Genomic DNA, 20,364 nt, shown 5'->3' with positions numbered 1-20,364 from the left:
CCCTAGTGGCAACAGCACAACACAACCTTAGAACTTTACACATCCTTGTCCCGGTGTCAATGCGAGGCATGAAGCCACTATCGAGCATTAGTACTCCCTCTTGGAGTTACAAGCATCTACTTGGCCAGAGCATCTACTAGTAACGGAAAGCATGCAAGATCATAAACAACACGTAGATATAACTTTGATAATCAACATAACAAGTATTCTCTATTCATCGGATCCCAACAAACGCAACATATAGAATTACAGATAGATGATCTTGATCATGTTAGGCAGCTCACAAGATCCAACAATGATAGCACAATGGGGAGAAGACAACCATCTAGCTACTGCTATGGACCCATAGTCCAGGGGTAGACTACTCACTCATCACTCCGGAGGCGACCATGGCGGTGTAGAGTCCTCAGGAGATGATTCCCCTCTCCGGCAGGGTGCCGGAGGCGATCTCTGGATCCCCGAGATGGGATCGGCGGCGGAGGCGTCTCGGTATGTTTTCTCGTATCGTGGCTCTCGTGACCGGGGGTTTCGTCACGGAGGCTTTAAGTAGGCGGAAGGGCAGGTCAGGAGGGGGCACAGGGGCCCCACACCATAGGCCGGCGCGGCCAGGGGGTGGGCCGCGCCGCCCTAGGGTTTGGGCACCCTGTGGCCCCACTTCGTCTCTCCTTCGGACTTCTGGAAGCTTCGTGGAAAAATAGGACCCTAGGCGTTGATTTCGTCCAATTCCGAGAATATTTCGTTACTAGGATTTCTGAAACCAAAAACAGCAGAAAACAGCAACTGGCACTTCGGCATCTTGTTAATAGGTTAGTTCCAGAAAATGCACGAATATGACATAAAGTGTGCATAAAACATGTAGATAACATCAATAATGTGGCATGGAACATAAGAAATTATCGATACGTCGGAGACGTATCAGCATCCCCAAGCTTAGTTCTGCTCGTCCCGAGCAGGTAAAACGATAACACAGATAATTTCTGGAGTGACATGCCATCATAATCTTGATCATACTATTTGTATAGCATATGTAGTGAATGCAGCGATCAAAACAATGTATATGACATGAGTAAACAAGTGAATCATAAAGCAAAGACTTTTCATGAATAGCACTTCAAGACAAGCATCAATAAGTCTTGCATAAGAGTTAACTCATAAAGCAACAATTCATAGTAAAAGCATTGAAGCAACACAAAAGAAGATTAAGTTTCAGCGGTTGCTTTCAACTTGTAACATGTATATCTCATGGATATTGTCAACATAGAGTAATATAATAAGTGCAATAAGCAAGTATGTAGGAATCAATGCATAGTTCACACAAGTGTTTGCTTCTTGAGATGGAGAGAAATATGTGAACTGACTCAACATTGAAAGTAAAAGAATGGTCCTCATAGAGGAAAAGCATCGATTGCTATATTTGTGCTAGAGCTTTGATTTTGAAAACATGAAACAATTTTGTCAACGGTAGTAATAAAGCATATGCATCATGTAAATTATATCTTATAAGTTGCAAGCCTCATGCATAGTGTACTAATAGTGCCCGCACCTTGTCCTAATTAGCTTGGACTACCGGATCATCACAATGCACTGTTTTTACCAAGTGTCACAAAGGGGTACCTCTATGCCGCCTGTACAAAGGTCTAAGGAGAAAGCTCGCATTGGATTTCTCGCTATTGATTATTCTTCAACTTAGACATCCATACCGGGACAACATAGACAACAGATAATGGACTCCTCTTTTATGCATAAGCATGTGACAACAATTAATAATTTTCTCATTTGAGATTGAGGATATATGTCCAAAACTGAAACTTCCACCATGGATCATGGCTTTAGTTAGCGGCCCAATGTTCTTCTCTAACATATGCATGCTTAACCATAAGGTGGTAGATCTCTCTTACTTCAGACAAGACGGACATGCATAGCAACTCACATGAAATTCAACAATGAATAGTTGATGGCGTCCCCAGTGAACATGGTTATCGCACAACAAGCAACTTAATAAGAGATAAAGTGCATAATTACATATTCAATACCACAATAGTTTTTAAGCTATTTATCCCATGAGCTATATATTGCAAAGGTGAAGAATGGAATTTTAAAGGTAGCACTCCAGCAATTTACTTTGGAATGGCGGAAAATACCATGTAGTAGGTAGGTATGGTGGACACAAATGGCATAGTGGTTGGCTCAAGGATTTTGGATGCATGAGAAGTATTCCCTCTCGATACAAGGTTTAGGCTAGCAAGGTTTATTTGAAACAAACACAAGGATGAACCGGTGCAGCAAAACTCACATAAAAGACATATTGAAAACATTATAAGAATCTACATCGTCTTCCTTGTTGTTCAAACTCAATACTAGAAATTATCTAGACCTTAGAGAAACCAAATATGCAAACCAGATTTTAGCATGCTCTATGTATTTCTTCATTAATGGGTGCAAAGCATATGATGCAAGAGCTTAATCATGAGCACAACAATTGCCAAGTATCACATTACCCAAGACATTTATAGCAATTACTACATGTATCATTTTCCAATTCCAACCATATAACAATTTAACGAAGGAGAAACTTCGCCATGAATACTATGAGTAGAAACCAAGGACATACTTGTCCATATGCTACAGCGGAGCGTGTCTCTCTCCCATAAAGTGAATGCTAGGATCCATTTTATTCAAACAAAACAAAAAACAAAAACAAACCGACGCTCCAAGAAAAAGCACATAAGATGTGATGGAATAAAAATATAGTTTCAGGGGAGGAACCTGATAATGTTGTCGATGAAGAAGGGGATGCCTTGGGCATCCCCAAGCTTAGACGCTTGAGTCTTCTTAATATATGCAGGGGTGAACCACCGGGGCATCCCCAAGCTTAGAGCTTTCACTCTCCTTGATCATGTTGCATCATACTCCTCTCTTGATCCTTGAAAACTTCCTCCACACCAAACTCGAAACAACTCATTAGAGGGTTAGTGCACAATATAAATTGACATATTCAGAGGTGACACAATCATTCTTAACACTTCTGGACATTGCATACTGCTACTGGATATTAGTGGATCAAAGAAATTCATCCAACATAGCAAAAGAGGCAATGCGAAATAAAAGGCAGAATCTGTCAAAACAGAACAGTTCGTATTGACGAATTTTAAAATGGCACCAGACTTGCTCAAATGAAAATTCTCAAATTGAATGAAAGTTGCGTACATATCTGAGGATCACTCACGTAAATTGGCATAATTTTCTGAGTTACCTACAGAGAGGTGTACCCAGATTCGTGATAGAAAAGAAATCTGGAACTGCGCAGTAATCCAAATCTAGTACTTACTTTTCTATCAACGGCTTAACTTGGCACAACAAAACACAAAACTAAGATAAGGAGAGGTTGCTACAGTAGTAAACAACTTCCAAGACACAAAATAAAAACAAAGTACTGTAGGTAAAAACATGGGTTGCTCCCATAAGCGCTTTTCTTTAACGCCTTTCAGCTAGGCGCAGAAAGTGTGTATCAAGTATTATCAAGAGACGAAGTGTCAACATCATAATTTGTTCTCATAATAGAATCAAAAGGGTACTTCATTCTCTTTCTAGGGAAGTGTTCCATACCTTTCTTGAGAGGAAATTGATATTTTATATTACCTTCCTTCATATCAATGATAGCACCAACAGTTCGAAGAAAAGGTCTTCCCAATATAATGGGACAAGATGCATTGCATTCAATATCCAAGACAACAAAATCAACGAGAACAAGGTTATTGTTAACGGTAATGCGAACATTATCAACTTTACCCAAAGGTTTCTTTGTAGAATGATCAGCAAGATTAACATCCAGATAACAGTTTTTCAGCGGTGGCAAGTCAAGCATATCATAAATTTTCTTAGGCATAACAGAAATACTTGCACCAAGATCACATAAAGCATTACAATCAAAATCTTTAACCTTTATCTTAATGATGGGCTCCCAACCATCCTCTAGCTTTCTAGGAATAGAGGCTTCCCGCTCTAATTTCTCTTCTCTAGCTTTTATGAGAGCATTTGTAATATGATGCGTGAAAGCCAAATTTATAGCACTAGCATTAGGACTTTTAGCAAGTTTTTGCAAGAACTTTATAACTTCAGAGATGTGGCAATCATCAAAATTCAAACCATTATAATCTAAAGCAATGGGATCATCATCCCCAATGTTGGAAAAAATTTCAGCAGCTTTATCACAGGCAGTTTCAGCAGTTTTAGCAGTTTCTCACGCTTTGCATTAGAAGTGGAAACATTGCTAACACCAATTCTTTTATTAGTATTAGTAGGAGGTGCAGCAACATGTGTAGCATTAGCATTACTAGTGGTGGTAATAGTCCAAACTTTAGCTATATTCTTCTCTTTAGCTAGTTTTTCGTTTTCTTCTCTATCCCACCTAGCACGCAGTTCAGCCATTAATCTTATATTCTCATTAATTCTAACTTGAATAGCATTTGCTGTAGTAACAATTTTATTATGATGATGCTCATTAGGCAAGACTTTTGATTTCAAAAGATCAACATCAGCAGCAAGACTATCGACTTTAGAAGCAAGTATATCAATTTTCCCAAGCTTTTCTTCAACAGATTTGTTAAAAGCAGTTTGCGTACTAATAAATTCTTTAAGCATGGCTTCAAGTCCAGGGGGTGAACTCCTATTATTGTTGTAAGAATTCCCATAAGAATTACCATAGCCGTTGCCATTATTATAAGGATATGGCCTATAGTTGTTACTAGAATTGTTCCGGTAAGCATTGTTGTTGAAATTATTATTTTTAATGAAGTTTACATCAACATGTTCTTCTTGTGCAACCAATGAAGCTAATGGAACATTATTAGGATCAATATTAGTCCTATCATTCACAAGCATAGACATAATAGCATCAATCTTATCACTCAAGGAAGAGGTTTCTTCGACAGAATTTACCTTCTTACCTTGGGGAGCTCTTTCCGTGTGCCATTCAGAGTAGTTGATCATCATATTATCAAGAAGCTTTGTTGCTTCACCAAGAGTAATGGACATAAAGGTACCTCCAGCAGCTGAATCCAATAAATTCCGTGAAGAAAAATTTAGTCCTGCATAGAAGGTTTGGATGATCATCCAAGTAGTCAGTCCATGAGTTGGGCAATTTTTAACCAGAGATTTCATTCTTTCCCAAGCTTGAGCAACATGTTCAGTATCTAATTGTTTAAAATTCATTATGCTACTCCTCAAAGATATAATTTTAGCAGGGGGATAATATCTACCAATAAAAGCATCCTTGCATTTAGTCCATGAATCAATACTATTCCTAGGCAGAGATAGCAACCAATCTTTAGCTCTTCCTCTTAATGAGAAAGGGAACAATTTTAGTTTAATAATATCACCATCTACATCTTTATATTTTTGCATTTCACATAGTTCAACAAAATTATTAAGATGGGCAGCAGCATCATCAGAACTAACACCAGAAAATTGCTCTCGCATAACAAGATTCAGTAAAGCAGGTTTAATTTCAAAGAATTCTGCTGTAGTAGCAGGTGGAGCAATAGGTGTGCATAAGAAATCATTATTATTTGTGGTTGTGAAGTCACACAACTTAGTATTTTCAGCGTTGGCCATTTTAGCAACAGTAAATAAAGCAAACTAGATAAAGTAAATGCAAGTAAACTAATTTTTTTGTGTTTTTGATATAGCAAACAAGATAGCAAATAAAGTAAAACTAGCAACTAATTTTTATTTATTTTGATTTAGTGCAGCAAACAAAGTAGTAAATAAAATAAAGCAAGACAAAAACAAAGTAAAGAGATTGAGAAGTGGAGACTCCCCTTGCAGTGTGTAGCGGCCCAGGATAATACCCATATTAGATTTGCTTGTTCTTTTTCTTTTGTGCATCATCATGCATCATGCATCATATCATCCACATGATTTTAACAAAATATAATTATTTTAAATAAAAACTATTTGTGTTTTCCTCTCATATGGTTTTATAATAAACCTCCTCTTTTCTTTTCTTTTAACAAAACCCTTTAGTCCTTCTTATTTGTTTTGAAAATCCCCAAAGAAAAATAAATATTTTGAGGCCTTGCAAAATTGTTTTACAATAAAAATAAAGCCTTTCAAATCTTTGCAAAACCGTTCTCTCATCCTCTTCTTTGTTCAATAAATTCAGCAATAAAAGGAAAATAGGAAGTGACAATGAGAAGAAGAAGAGGGAGCTGAACAAATCGTTCATGTTGCTACAGAATCTTATCTCCACCTTGTTTTTCTCGTGACTGTACAGCCTAGCTGATCAGCTCCTGCTTTTGGACCATCTCACGTTGGAGCTCAACTCCGCCTTTCTCCACCTGCTCTGTTTGTTGTCTTCTTCCTCCCTGCGCGCACGCCTCCACTCGCTGTGCCGTGGCTCCGCATCGCACCTCGTCCTCCCTTAAAGTGTCCCCTCCTGCTCCCCAGCAAAACCCTAGCCCGCATCCTTTCCATCCTCGCGCCGCTGCCCCTTCTTTCCCCTCGACCACGCAAACAAGCGAGACCAAAGTTTCAGAAAACACCAAACACCTCCGCCGCAGCATCACCGTCGCCCGTCGTGTCCGACCACCTTTCGCTGAACCAAGGCCACCACGAGTTTCTCCTCGTCACGCTGAAGCTCCTCTACACGCGCGCGCCTCCAATCAGCCACGAAATCGACGCCCAAATCGTCGTTCTCCGCTCCGGCCGCCACGCACCGGCGAGGTCTCCGACCGCCTCCGACCTGCTCCGTCCTTTCCGAGACCATCAGTGTGTTCCTGGTGAGGCCCTCTCCCTTCTCCTTCCTTTTCCTGCTGCATCCGACCACTTCTTCATGTCGCCTAAATCTGACGGATTTGTCGCTGTTCTGACCGAGGTTTTCATCGGAGTTCTTCTAGTCCTTGCCGTCGTCATGGTCGCCGTCGCGCTGGGCTAGGGCCGGGTTCGCGTTTCCCAACATCTCCTCGTTCGATTCCGACCAGTAGCGCAGCCCGGAAGCCTCACCCTCGACTTCCTCTTCCTCGACACCGATGGACGCTGTCCCTGCTTCGCCTCCCTGTTCGCCCAGTCTTCAGTTTCGTCAGGTTCAGAGCGCAACCTCTCTACTTCTTTTATCCTCGCATATGTACCTGTGCATCATATGTGTAGCAGACTAGCAGCACATCTGGCTCGTTTCCTTGCATCAAAACGTGAGTTCAGATTCCTGGGTCAAATTCCCGTTTGAGGCAAAATGCACACCATTTTAATTCCCCATTGTCTCTCTGTTTCAATTATAGCCGGGCTGCTGCATTCTTTTTTTCCTTGATGCGCCAGCACCAGCTGCTCTCCCGCGCGCACGCCCGGCGTCCCATCCAGCATCAGCACGCAAGCAGCATAGCGATAGTAGCAGGTCTCACCACAACGATGTACATTCTTGCATCCCTACAATTCCTTTTGAGCAGTCTGCTAGCTAGTTTAACTGCTTTGCACGATTTCTATTCATCCATCCACCTGTGTGTGAGCTTGCTTGCTAGCTAGCTCCCGGCTTGAATCAATCCACTTGCTAGCCACCTAGTTTGACTAGCTAGTTTATTCACAGCGTTTTGCAACTAATCCAGTCAAAATCTGAAGCTTCCTGCTGAAAACAACAGATCCATCTCTCAACTCCAAGGCAAAAGGCCATGTTCTCTGTCTCTGTTTGTAGCTTCAGACCTGTCTTTTGTTTCAGTTCCAGAAAACTAGCAAACAAGGCATCAGTCGAGCTCCTGCTCTCCGTTTTGGTTCCAGTTACAACTCACGTGCGTTTTACATGTCTGTGATCCTGTAGTTGTTCAGTCCAGGAGCCCTTGTTTCTAATCCTCTCGTGCACAAGTTAATCCGTTTCCTTTTTGCCAATCTGGGCAATGCTCAGGCTCAGCACGTTCCCTCTCTCTGTTCATTCTTTCCTTTTTTGCAAATCTGTCTATTTTATATCTCTCAATCTATAACTCCAAATAACAAGTGTTATATATGAAAATTGATCAGAAAAATGTGATGAACATGATTATGCCATCCATGCTTGCTGTTGCATTATGCATCATACAATCTCGTGATAGTTTGCAATAACACCTAATATGGAACATATGGAATATGAGGGATACTATATAAATGTTGTCCCGGTTCCATTTAACTTTGATGTAGCGCACCCTTGCCATGTCTTTGCCATGCTAATCCAAATTTAATATGCGGGGTAGATAAATAACTTGAACCTAAATAATTGCTTGTCGGAATTCCGATTCCGTTTAAATTGGATAAGTTGCATCACCGCATCATGTTTGCCATGCCATGCATATCATATCATGATCATGCCGATTCTTCTGCCGTAGTAGTAAGATTTGCATCCGATGTGTGTTCCAGCATTTGCTTCTTCTCGGATAGGATCGCGAAGTGGTGCGGTGAGATACGCCAAGTTCTCCGGATGTTCCTCGGCAAGCTATAACAGGCAAGCATTTCCCCTATACTTCTGCCCCTGCAGAAGTCGCTTACCTATTTTATTTTGCCTTCTCCCTCATGCTATCCTTAAGTTGCGTTCTTGTCACGTGTCCCTTCCACTTGTTACCCCAAGCAGCCCATATTGCCTCCACCAACCACCTACAGCTATTGTTTGGTTATCGGGTCTGCCTTGCGAGTCGTAGTGCATGCTAGTGCTGTTATATCTCGTTACCGTTACTGCTATCTTATCGGTTATCTGTTGGGAATCATGACACATGCTACATGGTTATATCTATTGAGGGTATCATGGTTACTTGTTAATAGTTGTTAGCGGAGGCATCGGTGGGTCAGCTGATCGTTTTGTGACGGCTCACTTGTGTTTCTTTAAAGCTCAGGACCCGAGTTCTTGTTATCTGTTCCGAGACTGAGCGCTCTAACCACACGTGGGTATGTTTTTGGGTCTCCCCTCGACCACTGCCGGAATCTACAGCTTTGTCCAGTGGCCACAACTAGTTTCGTAATGTTTTACCATTTGTTGTTGCGTGCATGCCAGCCTGTTACTTATTTACTTTGGGAAGCCCCTGGGTGCCTTGTATCCCTTGTTTCTGGTATGCACGTATAGGTCGTGGAGCCTCTGCGAAGTGGTTTATCGCCCCAGTGTGTGTTTAAACCACCTAGCACGTTGACACACATAGCTAAGTCCGCTTCGGAGATACGGCCGGACTTCGATACGGGTTCAACTTGGTTAGGTGGCTTCCTGGACATTGTTGTCGTGAAGGAGAGTGCGAGTCGTGATATCCACCTGTCGCAAGTGGGTTGATCGTGCGTGTGGGTACATTTGGGCAACCCCTGCAGGGTGTACATCTTATCGATAAGCCGTGTCCGCGGTTATTGACGACTTGGAGCTGTATGACTCGACCATAGACAACTTACACCTGTTGTTTCAATCATAATAACTTGCGTAGTAAGTTAGCACAACTCTAATAATAAATGGTTAAAACTTGTCAACCGTGTGAGTGCCTTTGTAAGTACTTCCTTGCGAGGGGGGAATGCATCGGCTGTGTTATGTTTGCAGAGTATAGAACTGTTAGTTTATGCGCTCTCTCACCTACTCTGATAGACGACTGTTGTAGAGTGTCTCTATAGGTTTTTAGTGCATGTGCGCTGCCGCTTAACCCCACCATATTGCCTATGACGTTCCTCTTGCGTCCTCTAAGTCCCCTGCGTGCCTCAAGTACAAAGGATGACTGGTTGACGAATGCTTATACGTCTTGAAGTCTTGTTAAGTACGAACCCGTACTTATTGCTGCTTCTACGGGATATAACCGGGCAGGTATGAAGATATGTTCGATGAAGACGACGCTAGCAAGGTTACCCTTCCGGCTTGGCACGGGCAGGGTTATGGACGCCATCGTTTATCTTCAGGACTCTTAGTCCAATTTGTATCTTGTCCGTACTCGGATGTATTTGATCTTCTGTAGGATTTGGATCTTTGTATGTACCTATTTGTATCTTGACTCGTTGGAGTCGTTGTTGTAATATATATATGTCTCTTGTGGGCTTTATTGTAATCCTGTTGTAATGTTACCGCTCGTGATTGATTCCACCCGCATCGCGTGCATGCTTCGGCGTGTACGAGGCGCTTGGTGGTGCGTCTCCTAAAATCGATATCGTGCGGATTTCGGCGGATTCGCTGGGATCCTCATGGTACCGGTTTTGGGGCGTCACAAGTTGGTATCAGAGCATCAGGTTGACGGTACCCCACTAGTCCAGCCTTTAGGATAACCTTGCCAACGGTCGTTGAGTTTAGAAAGTCAAAACTATTTTTAAAATTCGTTGTATAGATCTGATTAGCTCTGATTTTTCTTCTTACCTATATTCTTTCTCCTCTTATCTATGCGAGTTTTGAGTCTTCTCCCTTATCTGCCTCTCTGAGTCATAGGTCTCTACGTGGGTTAGACGATCTTTGCCCCTCACCTATTAGGTCCGATCTTTGGAAGTCCCGACGGCAGCGCTTCATCAACAGCTGGACAACGATTTCTTGTTAGTGGTATCGCCGATCTACGAGGAGCAAGAACTCTTGTTAGTGGTGTCGAGGAGATCTACACGATGCATGAAGACCCGATAGTTTAACCAACTCCCCCTTAGGTTGACGTGGAACCTCGGGGCGAGGTTCCTTGTTAGTGGTGTCGATTGTAGCGGCCCAGGATAATACCCATATTAGATTTGCTTGTTCTTTTTCTTTTGTGCATCATCATGCATCATGCATCATATCATCCACATGATTTTAACAAAATATAATTATTTTAAATAAAAACTATTTGTGTTTTCCTCTCATATGGTTTTATAATAAACCTCCTCTTTTCTTTTCTTTTAACAAAACCCTTTAGTCCTTCTTATTTGTTTTGAAAATCCCCAAAGAAAAATAAATATTTTGAGGCCTTGCAAAATTGTTTTACAATAAAAATAAAGCCTTTCAAATCTTTGCAAAACCGTCCTCTCATCCTCTTCTTTGTTCAATAAATTCAGCAATAAAAGGAAAATAGGAAGTGACAATGAGAAGAAGAAGAGGGAGCTGAACAAATCGTTCATGTTGCTACAGAATCTTATCTCCACCTTGTTTTTCTCGTGACTGTACAGCCTAGCTGATCAGCTCCTGCTTTTGGACCATCTCACGTTGGAGCTCAACTCCGCCTTTATCCACCTGCTCTGTTTGTTGTCTTCTTCCTCCCTGCGCGCACGCCTCCACTCGCTGTGCCGTGGCTCCGCATCGCACCTCGTCCTCCCTTAAAGTGTCCCCTCCTGCTCCCCAGCAAAACCCTAGCCCGCATCCTTTCCATCCTCGCGCCGCTGCCCCTTCTTTCCCCTCGACCACGCAAACAAGCGAGACCAAAGTTTCAGAAAACACCAAACACCTCCGCCGCAGCATCACCGTCGCCCGTCGTGTCCGACCACCTTTCGCTGAACCAAGGCCACCACGAGTTTCTCCTCGTCACGCTGAAGCTCCTCTACACGCGCGCGCCTCCAATCAGCCACGAAATCGACGCCCAAATCGTCGTTCTCCGCTCCGGCCGCCACGCACCGGCGAGGTCTCCGACCGCCTCCGACCTGCTCCGTCCTTTCCGAGACCATCAGTGTGTTCCTGGTGAGGCCCTCTCCCTTCTCCTTCCTTTTCCTGCTGCATCCGACCACTTCTTCATGTCGCCTAAATCTGACGGATTTGTCGCTGTTCTGACCGAGGTTTTCATCGGAGTTCTTCTAGTCCTTGCCGTCGTCATGGTCGCCGTCGCGCTGGGCTAGGGCCGGGTTCGCGTTTCCCAACATCTCCTCGTTCGATTCCGACCAGTAGCGCAGCCCGGAAGCCTCACCCTCGACTTCCTCTTCCTCGACACCGATGGACGCTGTCCCTGCTTCGCCTCCCTGTTCGCCCAGTCTTCAGTTTCGTCAGGTTCAGAGCGCAACCTCTCTACTTCTTTTATCCTCGCATATGTACCTGTGCATCATATGTGTAGCAGACTAGCAGCACATCTGGCTCGTTTCCTTGCATCAAAACGTGAGTTCAGATTCCTGGGTCAAATTCCCGTTTGAGGCAAAATGCACACCATTTTAATTCCCCATTGTCTCTCTGTTTCAATTATAGCCGGGCTGCTGCATTCTTTTTTTCCTTGATGCGCCAGCACCAGCTGCTCTCCCGCGCGCGCACGCCCGGCGTCCCATCCAGCATCAGCACGCAAGCAGCATAGCGATAGTAGCAGGTCTCACCACAACGATGTACATTCTTGCATCCCTACAATTCCTTTTGAGCAGTCTGCTAGCTAGTTTAACTGCTTTGCACGATTTCTATTCATCCATCCACCTGTGTGTGAGCTTGCTTGCTAGCTAGCTCCCGGCTTGAATCAATCCACTTGCTAGCCACCTAGTTTGACTAGCTAGTTTATTCACAGCGTTTTGCAACTAATCCAGTCAAAATCTGAAGCTTCCTGCTGAAAACAACAGATCCATCTCTCAACTCCAAGGCAAAAGGCCATGTTCTCTGTCTCTGTTTGTAGCTTCAGACCTGTCTTTTGTTTCAGTTCCAGAAAACTAGCAAACAAGGCATCAGTCGAGCTCCTGCTCTCCGTTTTGGTTCCAGTTACAACTCACGTCGTTTTACATGTCTGTGATCCTGTAGTTGTTCAGTCCAGGAGCCCTTGTTTCTAATCCTCTCGTGCACAAGTTAATCCGTTTCCTTTTTGCCAATCTGGGCAATGCTCAGGCTCAGCACGTTCCCTCTCTCTGTTCATTCTTTCCTTTTTTGCAAATCTGTCTATTTTATATCTCTCAATCTATAACTCCAAATAACAAGTGTTATATATGAAAATTGATCAGAAAAATGTGATGAACATGATTATGCCATCCATGCTTGCTGTTGCATTATGCATCATACAATCTCGTGATAGTTTGCAATAACACCTAATATGGAACATATGGAATATGAGGGATACTATATAAATGTTGTCCCGGTTCCATTTAACTTTGATGTAGCGCACCCTTGCCATGTCTTTGCCATGCTAATCCAAATTTAATATGCGGGGTAGATAAATAACTTGAACCTAAATAATTGCTTGTCGGAATTCCGATTCCGTTTAAATTGGATAAGTTGCATCACCGCATCATGTTTGCCATGCCATGCATATCATATCATGATCATGCCGATTCTTCTGCCGTAGTAGTAAGATTTGCATCCGATGTGTGTTCCAGCATTTGCTTCTTCTCGGATAGGATCGCGAAGTGGTGCGGTGAGATACGCCAAGTTCTCCGGATGTTCCTCGGCAAGCTATAACAGGCAAGCATTTCCCCTATACTTCTGCCCCTGCAGAAGTCGCTTACCTATTTTATTTTGCCTTCTCCCTCATGCTATCCTTAAGTTGCGTTCTTGTCACGTGTCCCTTCCACTTGTTACCCCAAGCAGCCCATATTGCCTCCACCAACCACCTACAGCTATTGTTTGGTTATCGGGTCTGCCTTGCGAGTCGTAGTGCATGCTAGTGCTGTTATATCTCGTTACCGTTACTGCTATCTTATCGGTTATCTGTTGGGAATCATGACACATGCTACATGGTTATATCTATTGAGGGTATCATGGTTACTTGTTAATAGTTGTTAGCGGAGGCATCGGTGGGTCAGCTGATCGTTTTGTGACGGCTCACTTGTGTTTCTTTAAAGCTCAGGACCCGAGTTCTTGTTATCTGTTCCGAGACTGAGCGCTCTAACCACACGTGGGTATGTTTTTGGGTCTCCCCTCGACCACTGCCGGAATCTACAGCTTTGTCCAGTGGCCACAACTAGTTTCGTAATGTTTTACCATTTGTTGTTGCGTGCATGCCAGCCTGTTACTTATTTACTTTGGGAAGCCCCTGGGTGCCTTGTATCCCTTGTTTCTGGTATGCACGTATAGGTCGTGGAGCCTCTGCGAAGTGGTTTATCGCCCCAGTGTGTGTTTAAACCACCTAGCACGTTGACACACATAGCTAAGTCCGCTTCGGAGATACGGCCGGACTTCGATACGGGTTCAACTTGGTTAGGTGGCTTCCTGGACATTGTTGTCGTGAAGGAGAGTGCGAGTCGTGATATCCACATCGCAAGTGGGTTGATCGTGCGTGTGGGTACATTTGGGCAACCCCTGCAGGGTGTACATCTTATCGATAAGCCGTGTCCGCGGTTATTGACGACTTGGAGCTGTATGACTCGACCATAGACAACTTACACCTGTTGTTTCAATCATAATAACTTGCGTAGTAAGTTAGCACAACTCTAATAATAAATGGTTAAAACTTGTCAACCGTGTGAGTGCCTTTGTAAGTACTTCCTTGCGAGGGGGGAATGCATCGGCTGTGTTATGTTTGCAGAGTATAGAACTGTTAGTTTATGCGCTCTCTCACCTACTCTGATAGACGACTGTTGTAGAGTGTCTCTATAGGTTTTTAGTGCATGTGCGCTGCCGCTTAACCCCACCATATTGCCTATGACGTTCCTCTTGCGTCCTCTAAGTCCCCTGCGTGCCTCAAGTACAAAGGATGACTGGTTGACGAATGCTTATACGTCTTGAAGTCTTGTTAAGTACGAACCCGTACTTATTGCTGCTTCTACGGGATATAACCGGGCAGGTATGAAGATATGTTCGATGAAGACGACGCTAGCAAGGTTACCCTTCCGGCTTGGCCTGGGCAGGGTTATGGACGCCATCGTTTATCTTCAGGACTCTTAGTCCAATTTGTATCTTGTCCGTACTCGGATGTATTTGATCTTCTGTAGGATTTGGATCTTTGTATGTACCTATTTGTATCTTGACTCGTTGGAGTCGTTGTTGTAATATATATATGTCTCTTGTGGGCTTTATTGTAATCCTGTTGTAATGTTACCGCTCGTGATTGATTCCACCCGCATCGCGTGCATGCTTCGGCGTGTACGAGGCGCTTGGTGGTGCGTCTCCTAAAATCGATATCGTGCGGATTTCGGCGGATTCGCTGGGATCCTCATGGTACCGGTTTTGGGGCGTCACAAGTTGGTATCAGAGCATCAGGTTGACGGTACCCCACTAGTCCAGCCTTTAGGATAACCTTGCCAACGGTCGTTGAGTTTAGAAAGTCAAAACTATTTTTAAAATTCGTTGTATAGATCTGATTAGCTCTGATTTTTCTTCTTACCTATATTCTTTCTCCTCTTATCTATGCGAGTTTTGAGTCTTCTCCCTTATCTGCCTCTCTGAGTCATAGGTCTCTACGTGGGTTAGACGATCTTTGCCCCTCACCTATTAGGTCCGATCTTTGGAAGTCCCGACGGCAGCGCTTCATCAACAGCTGGACAACGATTTCTTGTTAGTGGTATCGCCGATCTACGAGGAGCAAGAACTCTTGTTAGTGGTGTCGAGGAGATCTACACGATGCATGAAGACCCGATAGTTTAACCAACTCCCCCTTAGGTTGACGTGGAACCTCGGGGCGAGGTTCCTTGTTAGTGGTGTCGATTGTAGCGGCCCAGGATAATACCCATATTAGATTTGCTTGTTCTTTTTCTTTTGTGCATCATCATGCATCATGCATCATATCATCCACATGATTTTAACAAAATATAATTATTTTAAATAAAAACTATTTGTGTTTTCCTCTCATATGGTTTTATAATAAACCTCCTCTTTTCTTTTCTTTTAACAAAACCCTTTAGTCCTTCTTATTTGTTTTGAAAATCCCCAAAGAAAAATAAATATTTTGAGGCCTTGCAAAATTGTTTTACAATAAAAATAAAGCCTTTCAAATCTTTGCAAAACCGTCCTCTCATCCTCTTCTTTGTTCAATAAATTCAGCAATAAAAGGAAAATAGGAAGTGACAATGAGAAGAAGAAGAGGGAGCTGAACAAATCGTTCATGTTGCTACAGAATCTTATCTCCACCTTGTTTTTCTCGTGACTGTACAGCCTAGCTGATCAGCTCCTGCTTTTGGACCATCTCACGTTGGAGCTCAACTCCGCCTTTATCCACCTGCTCTGTTTGTTGTCTTCTTCCTCCCTGCGCGCACGCCTCCACTCGCTGTGCCGTGGCTCCGCATCGCACCTCGTCCTCCCTTAAAGTGTCCCCTCCTGCTCCCCAGCAAAACCCTAGCCCGCATCCTTTCCATCCTCGCGCCGCCGCCCCTTCTTTCCCCTCGACCACGCAAACAAGCGAGACCAAAGTTTCAGAGAAAACACCAAACACCTCCGCCGCAGCATCACCGTCGCCCGTCGTGTCCGACCACCTTTCGCTGAACCAAGGCCACCACGAGTTTCTCCTCGTCACGCTGAAGCTCCTCTACACGCGCGCGCCTCCAATCAGCCACGAAATCGACGCCCAAATCGTCGTTCTCCGCTCCGGCCGCCACGCACCGGCGAGGTCTCCGACCGCCTCCGACCTGCTCCGTCCTTTCCGAGACCATCAGTGTGTTCCTGGTGAGGCCCTCTCCCTTCTCCTTCCTTTTCCTGCTGCATCCGACCACTTCTTCATGTCGCCTAAATCTGACGGATTTGTCGCTGTTCTGACCGAGGTTTTCATCGGAGTTCTTCTAGTCCTTGCCGTCGTCATGGTCGCCGTCGCGCTGGGCTAGGGCCGGGTTCGCGTTTCCCAACATCTCCTCGTTCGATTCCGACCAGTAGCGCAGCCCGGAAGCCTCACCCTCGACTTCCTCTTCCTCGACACCGATGGACGCTGTCCCTGCTTCGCCTCCCTGTTCGCCCAGTCTTCAGTTTCGTCAGGTTCAGAGCGCAACCTCTCTACTTCTTTTATCCTCGCATATGTACCTGTGCATCATATGTGTAGCAGACTAGCAGCACATCTGGCTCGTTTCCTTGCATCAAAACGTGAGTTCAGATTCCTGGGTCAAATTCCCGTTTGAGGCAAAATGCACACCATTTTAATTCCCCATTGTCTCTCTGTTTCAATTATAGCCGGGCTGCTGCATTCTTTTTTTCCTTGATGCGCCAGCACCAGCTGCTCTCCCGCGCGCGCACGCCCGGCGTCCCATCCAGCATCAGCACGCAAGCAGCATAGCGATAGTAGCAGGTCTCACCACAACGATGTACATTCTTGCATCCCTACAATTCCTTTTGAGCAGTCTGCTAGCTAGTTTAACTGCTTTGCACGATTTCTATTCATCCATCCACCTGTGTGTGAGCTTGCTTGCTAGCTAGCTCCCGGCTTGAATCAATCCACTTGCTAGCCACCTAGTTTGACTAGCTAGTTTATTCACAGCGTTTTGCAACTAATCCAGTCAAAATCTGAAGCTTCCTGCTGAAAACAACAGATCCATCTCTCAACTCCAAGGCAAAAGGCCATGTTCTCTGTCTCTGTTTGTAGCTTCAGACCTGTCTTTTGTTTCAGTTCCAGAAAACTAGCAAACAAGGCATCAGTCGAGCTCCTGCTCTCCGTTTTGGTTCCAGTTACAACTCACGTCGTTTTACATGTCTGTGATCCTGTAGTTGTTCAGTCCAGGAGCCCTTGTTTCTAATCCTCTCGTGCACAAGTTAATCCGTTTCCTTTTTGCCAATCTGGGCAATGCTCAGGCTCAGCACGTTCCCTCTCTCTGTTCATTCTTTCCTTTTTTGCAAATCTGTCTATTTTATATCTCTCAATCTATAACTCCAAATAACAAGTGTTATATATGAAAATTGATCAGAAAAATGTGATGAACATGATTATGCCATCCATGCTTGCTGTTGCATTATGCATCATACAATCTCGTGATAGTTTGCAATAACACCTAATATGGAACATATGGAATATGAGGGATACTATATAAATGTTGTCCCGGTTCCATTTAACTTTGATGTAGCGCACCCTTGCCATGTCTTTGCCATGCTAATCCACATTTAATATGCGGGGTAGATAAATAACTTGAACCTAAATAATTGCTTGTCGGAATTCCGATTCCGTTTAAATTGGATAAGTTGCATCACCGCATCATGTTTGCCATGCCATGCATATCATATCATGATCATGCCGATTCTTCTGCCGTAGTAGTAAGATTTGCATCCGATGTGTGTTCCAGCATTTGCTTCTTCTCGGATAGGATCGCGAAGTGGTGCGGTGAGATACGCCAAGTTCTCCGGATGTTCCTCGGCAAGCTATAACAGGCAAGCATTTCCCCTATACTTCTGCCCCTGCAGAAGTCGCTTACCTATTTTATTTTGCCTTCTCCCTCATGCTATCCTTAAGTTGCGTTCTTGTCACGTGTCCCTTCCACTTGTTACCCCAAGCAGCCCATATTGCCTCCACCAACCACCTACAGCTATTGTTTGGTTATCGGGTCTGCCTTGCAAGTCGTAGTGCATGCTAGTGCTGTTATATCTCGTTACCGTTACTGCTATCTTATCGGTTATCTGTTGGGAATCATGACACATGCTACATGGTTATATCTATTGAGGGTATCATGGTTACTTGTTAATAGTTGTTAGCGGAGGCATCGGTGGGTCAGCTGATCGTTTTGTGACGGCTCACTTGTGTTTCTTTAAAGCTTAGGACCCGAGTTCTTGTTATCTGTTCTGAGACTGAGCGCTCTAACCACACGTGGGTATGTTTTTGGGTCTCCCCTCGACCACTGCCGGAATCTACAGCTTTGTCCAGTGGCCACAACTAGTTTCGTAATGTTTTACCATTTGTTGTTGCGTGCATGCCAGCCTGTTACTTATTTACTTTGGGAAGCCCCTGGGTGCCTTGTATCCCTTGTTTCTGGTATGCACGTATAGGTCGTGGAGCCTCTGCGAAGTGGTTTATCGCCCCAGTGTGTGTTTAAACCACCTAGCACGTTGACACACATAGCTAAGTCCGCTTCGGAGATACGGCCGGACTTCGATACGGGTTCAACTTGGTTAGGTGGCTTCCTGGACATTGTTGTCGTGAAGGAGAGTGCGAGTCGTGATATCCACCTGTCGCAAGTGGGTTGATCGTGCGTGTGGGTACATTTGGGCAACCCCTGCAGGGTGTACATCTTATCGATAAGCCGTGTCCGCGGTTATGGACGACTTGGAGCTGTATGACTCGACCATAGACAACTTACACCTGTTGTTTCAATCATAATAACTTGCGTAGTAAGTTAGCACAACTCTAATAATAAATGGTTAAAACTTGTCAACCGTGTGAGTGCCTTTGTAAGTACTTCCTTGCGAGGGGGGAATGCATCGGCTGTGTTATGTTTGCAGAGTATAGAACTGTTAGTTTATGCGCTCTCTCACCTACTCTGATAGACGACTGTTGTAGAGTGTCTCTATAGGTTTTTAGTGCATGCGCGCTGCCGCTTAACCCCACCATATTGCCTATGACGTTCCTCTTGCGTCCTCTAAGTCCCCTGCGTGCCTCAAGTACAAAGGATGACTGGTTGACGAATGCTTATACGTCTTGAAGTCTTGTTAAGTACGAACCCGTACTTATTGCTGCTTCTACGGGATATAACCGGGCAGGTATGAAGATATGTTCGATGAAGACGACGCTAGCAAGGTTACCCTTCCGGCTTGGCCTGGGCAGGGTTATGGACGCCATCGTTTATCTTCAGGACTCTTAGTCCAATTTGTATCTTGTCCGTACTCGGATGTATTTGATCTTCTGTAGGATTTGGATCTTTGTATGTACCTATTTGTATCTTGACTCGTTGGAGTCGTTGTTGTAATATATATATGTCTCTTGTGGGCTCTATTGTAATCCTGTTGTAATGTTACCGCTCGTGATTGATTCCACCCGCATCGCGTGCATGCTTCGGCGTGTACGAGGCGCTTGGTGGTGCGTCTCCTAAAATCGATATCGTGCGGATTTCGGCGGATTCGCTGGGATCCTCATGGTACCGGTTTTGGGGCGTCACACAGTGTGTCTTGATCTCCCCGGCAACGGCGCCAGAAAAACTGCTTGATGGCGTGTAACTCACACGTTCGTTGGGAACCCCAAGAGGAAGGTATGATGTCGTATAGCAGCAGGTTTTCCCTCAGTAAGAAACCAAGGTTTATCGAACCAGTAGGAGCCAAGAAGCACGTTGAAGGTTGATGGCGGCGGGATGTAGTGCGGCGCAACACCAGAGATTCCGGCGCCAACGTGGAACCTGCACAACACAACCAAAGTACTTTGCCCCAACGAAACAGTGAGGTTGTCAATCTCACCGGCTTGCTGTAACAAAGGGTTAACCGTATTGTGTGGAAGATGATTGTTTGCAGAAAACAGCAGAACAAGTATTGCAGTAGATTGTATTTCAGTAAAGAGAATTGGACCGGGGTCCACAGTTCACTAGAGGTGTCTCTCCCATAAGACGAACAGCATGTTGGGTGAACAAATTACAGTTGGGCAATTGACAAATAAAGAGAGCATGACCATGCACATACATATCATGATGATTATAGTGAGATTTAATTGGGCATTACGACAAAGT

The 20,364-nt window shown here is 44.4% G+C and overlaps 3 long non-coding RNA genes across 6 annotated transcripts; all 3 read left to right on the top strand.

The window, feature by feature from the left end:
* Positions 1-6,535: 6,535 nt before the first annotated feature.
* Positions 6,536-10,220, top strand: LOC139830972 (uncharacterized). Of its 2 annotated transcripts, XR_011744618.1 has the most exons (4): positions 6,539-6,779; positions 6,875-7,082; positions 8,374-8,458; positions 9,782-10,220. It is a non-coding gene; the product is annotated as an uncharacterized lncRNA (long non-coding RNA). The 2 variants fall into 2 exon arrangements; XR_011744617.1 differs by having other exon boundaries at positions 6,536-7,082.
* A 1,133-nt stretch (positions 10,221-11,353) lies between these two features.
* Positions 11,354-14,818, top strand: LOC139830971 (uncharacterized). Of its 2 annotated transcripts, XR_011744616.1 has the most exons (4): positions 11,355-11,593; positions 11,689-11,896; positions 13,189-13,273; positions 14,595-14,818. It is a non-coding gene; the product is annotated as an uncharacterized lncRNA (long non-coding RNA). The 2 variants fall into 2 exon arrangements; XR_011744615.1 differs by having other exon boundaries at positions 11,354-11,896.
* Positions 14,819-16,027: 1,209 nt separating this feature from the next.
* Positions 16,028-19,649, top strand: LOC139830970 (uncharacterized). Of its 2 annotated transcripts, XR_011744614.1 has the most exons (4): positions 16,035-16,408; positions 16,504-16,711; positions 18,004-18,088; positions 19,412-19,649. It is a non-coding gene; the product is annotated as an uncharacterized lncRNA (long non-coding RNA). The 2 variants fall into 2 exon arrangements; XR_011744613.1 differs by having other exon boundaries at positions 16,028-16,711.
* Positions 19,650-20,364: the final 715 nt, after the last annotated feature.

The sequence above is a fragment of the Lolium perenne genome, chromosome 5, assembly GCF_019359855.2.
Source record: "Lolium perenne isolate Kyuss_39 chromosome 5, Kyuss_2.0, whole genome shotgun sequence".
Taxonomy (NCBI): domain Eukaryota; kingdom Viridiplantae; phylum Streptophyta; class Magnoliopsida; order Poales; family Poaceae; genus Lolium; species Lolium perenne.
This window is presented reverse-complemented; position numbering and strand designations above follow the sequence as displayed.